At 30.3% G+C, this 7,156-nt stretch overlaps 1 pseudogene; it reads right to left on the bottom strand.

The window, feature by feature from the left end:
* Positions 1-3,453: 3,453 nt before the first annotated feature.
* On the bottom strand, positions 3,454-6,731 carry LOC148596889 (uncharacterized; annotated as a pseudogene).
* Positions 6,732-7,156: the final 425 nt, after the last annotated feature.

Here is a 7,156-nt window from a genome sequence, read left to right as displayed (position 1 = left end):
TCTGCAAAACGTAGAAGGAAGGCAAGAGTAAACAATTATGTTGAAAACGTACTGCCGCTATACACCCCTGATGATTTTAAGGAACGTTTCAGAATCAGCAGGTCCACATTTGACAGAATAATAGTTCATATGTCTCACAAGTTCAGTGTTAGAAACTAATTTTTTTTCATGGTTGTCATTTGGACCATCTGGGCAAAATTTCAGCTGGTCCAAACTTAAGTTCACTGGTCAAAAAAAAAAATGGTGTACCTTTTTTAAATGATAGCAGTTCAGATAACATACACATGTTCCTTGTTCAACTTAATTTCCTCAGCATGACGATGTGCTTCACTTTTCTCATGTATTTTCACCGTCTCAACACGGAAAGATTTGCAGCCTTTTGTAAATTCAGATTGTTTTCCTGCAGTTTGACACACATCACAGAACATTGCCTCGCTTTCCTGGCAAAAACGTAGCCAAGGGCGGTTTTCTAGCCATTCATTTCTGAAAGTCCTTGGTTTTCTATTAAGTTCATAGTTTTTCTTCTGTTTGGGGGCTGGTGCTTTTGCACCGGTCACAAATTTCCACATTTTAGAAAAACAATCAAGGTCAAAAATAAAACCGGAAATTGGAAATCCTAATGTAAAGTCGGAACCGATGACGGAGAAACCAGATTTTTACTTTGTTGACAATACTTTTATGCTGATTATTCGGGTCTATAAAAGATACCAGAAATTCTCTTTAGATTTTCTTTAATTAGCAACCAAGGATCGAATGTATTATATACACAATACATTAATAATTCACATATTAACATAACATAAACAATATTCATACACAATTTATAAATCACATATATTGTTAAATTCATATAAAGGGGAGCTACTCGCTTTGTAATTTGAGAGGTACTATTACTTGCTGTTGGGGAGCTTAGCCTTTCCTCTTAGTTTCATATGTATTTACGATATTTGTCAAATGCGTATTTACAAAATTAAGGACGAACATATATTTACATTTACATGTGTTGGGGACGACACCGCTTTCTTATTTGAAACTCAATTGTGACTAAACAAATAAAAATATAATTGACTAATTAATAAATATACCTATATCTGTCTGGCAGCTGTACCTATGTTTCTGTTTATGAAAATATTTTCTATTTAGCACATTAATAAACATGCTTAATTGAAACGCTTGACCAAAATAATTATTCCTTTCTTGTTTGTAATCTTTCATCAATTATCTCCCTTGACTCGTTTAGGCGGTTCAATATGAAATTAGTTCCGCGCAAGAACTTTAAATGAAACTGTTTATACAATAAAATTTATTAAATGAAAATTAATTGTTTAACTTTCTTACAATAGATAAAGTGCTGTCGTTGTATTAAATTAATAAAACTATTTGAAACCTCTTTCAAAAGTTAATTTTTCTAAACAAAACTAAATAATATATTTAACTAAACTTTTGAATATCTGGTGACGCTATCTGCCATGAAAATAATAACAATTGACTTAACATGTTTAATGCTCAAATGCTGTGGAAAACGGGATATCTAAATATCTTGTAATTAACATTTTTACTAAATGTGAAAAATAAAATATTTGTTTCTTAAAACTTAAATTATCAACTTAGAACTAAAATATGTTAAATATTGGCTTACCTATAAAAGATACCAGAAATTCTCTTTAGATCTTCTTTAATTAGCAACCAAGGATCGAATGTTTTAAAAGTTTAAAATTTCTTTCCAAGAAATTTTAAGCACGTGATCCTTGGCGCTCGAATTTCGGTATCGTTTAGCCAATCGATTCCCCTATTTTGGTAATTTGGACCACCCATCTTATTTTTGATTGGATATCCTTTTAGTTTGAAATTTATTCCCATGTCTATCATATAGGATTATAGAATTTAATCCTATTATTTTTTTTTATATTGACTTGACATTGTCTGTTGATTCTTCTGGTATTTTTGCTATTTTAACACCGGATACTCATTGCGTAATGTTAGCGATATTATTTGGTTTATCTAAAAGCTCTTTCCTTGCATGTAAACTTGAAGTGTTTTTGTTTGAAAGCGATATTGCGTCATCAACACATATTTTGTAAAACTAAATTAAAATGGGAAATCAAAGTATACTTTGTACAAAAATCTATTTACACAGTCTTTTCTCAGGAATGTCCCTTTTTATCCTCAAAAGAAATAAAATATCTTAGTACTTCTTTTTAACATTTTTGAATAAATTGTTATATAAAGTTTTGATATAAAAACTTATGTTTTCTTTATAACATGATTTTTAAATAAAATGTTTCATTTATAATTTAAGGCCAAATATACCTCATAATATATTCCCCTGGGACGAGAAAACTTTGTTCCTACAAAGTTTGGATTCATTTGCGAATCCTGCATATTAATAATAAAAACAAATTCAAATTCATAAATATGTACATGAAATACAATAAGTGACATTATATAGACATTCAACCTTAAATACTGAGTTCATTTTTCTTCATAACAGTTAAAAGTTGGTTTTGCCATTGCTCAGCTAATTTGTCTGAGGGGTGAACTCTATCTATCAATTTGTAATAAAGATAGCTGAATTTAACCTTATTTTTAATCCTATGAACATATGTGTGTAGAAACGGTGTGAACATGTGACTTCCTTTATTAAGTTGAGTAATATACTTGTTGATTTCATGTATTGTAGTATTGAGTTTTTCTTGCATTGATTCATACTCATTTGTATGTAATAACGTGTGTTTTCCCTTGATTGAATCTATGTGCATTCCATTTCTGGAAGCTCATTGTTGTTATAGTTACATATATAACAGTACAATTAATTTTTGACAGTCTGTATTTTATATCTTTAAGGGTTTGTTTTATTTCTTCTGTTTTATTCTTCTTTTTGAGGTCAAAATAACTTTCTTCATAACCATCATATTTGTTTCTTGTGCATATATCAGGAATTCCTGCCATAATATAGACCAATTTAGGACCATTAATTGATTTCAGCTTTTTGTATGCCATATTTGATAACTGTTCTAATTTTCCTCCTGGTATTATTGTGAGGTCTTGGCAAGAAGTTTGGTTTTGTAAACATCGTCCCCGACTGGATGAGAAGAAATATGTGTGGTTGAATATCTATATGAATGTATAAAAATAACCATAATCAAAATAAAATACAAGCATACAATAACAGAACAAAATGTTGAATAAAACAAAAATAATAAAGTAATGCAAGCATTGGCCAAATAAGTGATAAAGTCCACAATATGCAGTTCAGTACCACTGGGTTTTGAATATATTATTTTTGTTAAATTCTAATATTTAAAACATTTTATTAAGACATAATAATAAATCCCATTTGAATTAGTGAATGACATTTTTCATATATCTTGATAGTAATCACACGGCATATCCTTTGAATTCAAAATCGCACATATCCATAATTCCTTGAAACACTATATATCACTAATCGGCTATTTTTATTTCGCATCCTTTGTTTCCATAGAATGTAATCAAATTCCAGATGAAATGTATGTTTCAGATGTATCCGCCTATGAATGTTCCAACGAGAGGGGCGCCTTATATTGTCTATATTGTCCTATTTGTTACACATTAATGAATTGTCACTATTTCACGCATTCCTCTCACACATGTATAAGAAAAAAAACATGATACAATAAAGTAGAAAATGTGGAAAAGGGAGGTAACTACTTTGCCTAAGTACTCACAATTATTGATTTAAAGTTTTAAAATGATTTTGGTGTGTGATTAAGAAGAATACACAATATGGCTGCTTTAGGATTTGACGTAGTTTGTAACCTTGTATAATAGATATTGGTAATTGTTTAGGGACAGGAATACTCTTTTTATTTATTTTGTTCACAACATTGAATTCATCCCATTCGAAACCTATACTTGGTTTAAACTGGCCAACTGTATCTACTTTATCAACTGAGGGTGGAAGTGAAAATTGCCATGATGATGGGCAAAGTGGCAGTTTAAGTAGTGGAATTGTTAAACATGAGGATCCAGTTGTAATCTCAATCATTAAAAATGTGAAATGGTTGTTTATCTTTCTATTTCTATATAAAATTATGCCTATAACCATAATTAATATTCCAATTATAATTAAGAGTATATGATTTATATCAAATTGTTTTTCAAAAATATAAAATAGTGGATTAGTCGTTGGAGTTATGGTTTGGGGTTTGAAGATGAAAGTGGGTAAAGTAGCTGATGTCGATGGAGTTGTTCTTTGCATTACTAAAAGAGCTGTTGTTAATGTTCTCATTTTAAAAAATGACGAAATACAGTAAAAGAATAATACGCTTGATAATATAGCACCTATGAGGCCGAGTATACCATTGACATCAGGCCAACTGCTATTAACATTAATTACGCCGTTTAAAAGAGGTTCTGCAAGGTTTTGAAAAATTACTCCTTCCTTTTTAGCTACTTTAGCCATTTTCTGTAAGTTAAGGTGCTCATGCTGGTCTTTCACTAAAAATGAATTGTATGAATGGTTATAAATGTTGAAGTTGGGCAATTTGACATTTAGTTCATTAACAAAGTATGAACTACCTTTTATATGTTTTAGTTGATCAGCTTTGAAGAATTGCTGTAATAAAGCTAGATTAACAGGGTGTATTGTTGTAATATTGTCTGTCTTTTTACAAGATGAGAATGAAGGGGGATAACTCAAAGAATTACTAATGACTGAACATTTGCAAGGTAACTTTATAATACAAAAATTGCATCCTGGATGGATAATTTGTTCACCATTGCAATTCAAAGATATTTTTGAGGTTCGATAAATAATAATAGATGAAGATTTTAAATGGATGATTTCTGATGAAATTCTATTTGGAATAAATCTGAAATTACAGAATTGACTAACTTTTCTTTGTTATCATGGAAGATTGAAAGAATACAGGAGTTTTTGTTAGTTGAGAATGAGCGGGTAAGAGGACAATGTAAATTGTTCTTAAAAGTGCTACACTTTGTTAGTTGTTCTTCTGTTAATTTGACATACTGTTCATTGTTAGAAAGTGCAAGGTATTTGGGTACCTTAAGTAGTTGTGTTGCATGTGCGGACTTATTAATAGGAACTGGGAGTGACATAATCTCATATAGTTCAAATTTGGAAGTTTTGTAGGCGATCGGAATTTTAACCATAATGAAAATATCGGAATTCTGTTTGTAAAATGAAAAATCCTTTGAGGAATAATAAAAATTAGGGTCTTTTTGGAGAATATAAAATCCTGGGTATTTTTGGTGAATTAAATGATCAATTTCTGACAGTGCTTTTTCCAGAATCTTCGGTTTTATTAATAATGGAGATAATTTCCCTTCAACAAGGTCATAAATTCCTAACTTTAAGTCATGCAAATTTTGTTTTACTTCAATATTTATATTAGAAGTGTTTAAAATGACTTGGGATATGGTAAAGAATAAGTGTTCTAAAGCTATTGTATTATTTTCTAAAACCTTTTGCATTTTACTTATTTCGTTGTGTGTGGATTTCATTTCATGAACTATGTTGGAAATTCTTTTATCTACTGCCGAAATAAAGGATGATTCACGCTGGTCATGCTGTGCCATGGTTTTGGTTAGTTTTATGGTTTTTGAAGTCGGGGCGTTTATATGTTGAGCTAAAATTTGGACATCAGATATTGTTGCAGTTCCAAAAATAGTTTTTGAAAGTTCACCAACAAAACCTAAAATTGCTTTCTTGCTTCTATTCTTTCCTTTCTTTTCTTTATCCTGGGTTGGTATTATTTTCTTAAGGGTATTTATTGTTTCGTTTAATTCTCGAACTGTTCTCATTTGCATCATATTTAATTGACTGGCCAGGTCATTGAACTCTTTGCAAAATCTTTTGTTTGAACAATATTCTATATATTTAGTACCTTTCTTGGTCGGTAGGCGGATGTGAAAGGTGTGTCTCCATACATCGTTGGAGAAATGCACTTTAGCCTTCTTATTAAATATCACGCCATAGTTTAATCTTGGTATTTGGTTGGACTCCACGCATGTTATCATAAAAATGACAATTACAAAAATGATGTTCCTCAATATGTTATGCAATATGGGCTTCTTGTAAGGCACCTGTCTGGTCACCTACAATATAATAATTTAAAGGTTTGCTTAGGTCAAGATAAACTATTATGACTGGTACCGTGTCATAGGTAGTTAGCACTAATTTAACATGTTCAATTTATATTAAATTCTCATGACTAAAACAAAGCTAAATAATTACATGTATGGGTGGTGATATATTATGTTGCTGTTGAGGTCATTTTGTGTATGGGTCATCCAAAATCCATGATTGATTAAGATAATTATTAGTTAAAAAATTACTAATATTCATTTTTTTTTTTTTTTTTTACTTTTCTATAAAACACATATAAAGTTTATTTCCTAATTTTATTTTTGTATATTCAACTTATATTTTAATATTTTACGTTTATTTTCTAATCTCCTAGTTTTGTGAAACAACTCTTTAATTTCTTTTTCCTCAATTTACCATCTTTTGTGTATTTTGTATAAAAATCAACAAGTAACCCTTCTCCTATATCTTCTTCTGGAACCCATGTGGTTCTCTTATAGCCAACCCATTTTACTCGATAATAATTTTTTCCACTTCTTTTTCTTTTTGCAACTAATTTTTCTGCTAAAAATTCATCTTGGTCGTCATCATTATCATTATCAATACCATTATTGTCCTTATCCTTATCATCATTTTTATCATTATTTTTATTATCAGTGCTTGCCTTATCAGGGACTGTTTTATTATTATTTGTATTATTGGTGGCTTGATTATCATCATCATCTTGATTTTGATCATTGTTTGGGGTGCGATAATTTCTTGGGTCTTCATAATGTTTCAACCTGTTAGCGTGAATTCTAGACTTAACGATTTTGTGGTCTACAACCCTTCTTATCTTATAGGTATTATTAGTGCCTACATCTGTGATGTAATATGGTCCCACCCATTTAGCATGTAGCTTTGGGGATATTTTTTTTGGAACTTTCATACACTGTAGTAAGACTCTATTTCCTACCCTAAAATCAGGATTTTTCGCCTTTTTGTCATGATGACTTTTAGCCTTTTCTTGTGAATTTTGTACATTTCTCTTTGAAATATCTTTAACTACCTTTAAACCCCCGTGCAGGT

The sequence above is a fragment of the Perna viridis genome, chromosome 15 (genome assembly GCF_037379345.1).
Source record: "Perna viridis isolate PV_CMFRI_1.1 ecotype Kerala chromosome 15, ASM3737934v1, whole genome shotgun sequence".
NCBI classification, from domain to species: Eukaryota; Metazoa; Mollusca; class Bivalvia; order Mytilida; family Mytilidae; genus Perna; species Perna viridis.
The sequence above is the reverse complement of the archived record's forward strand: the minus strand, read 5'-3'. Positions and strand labels throughout refer to the sequence as shown.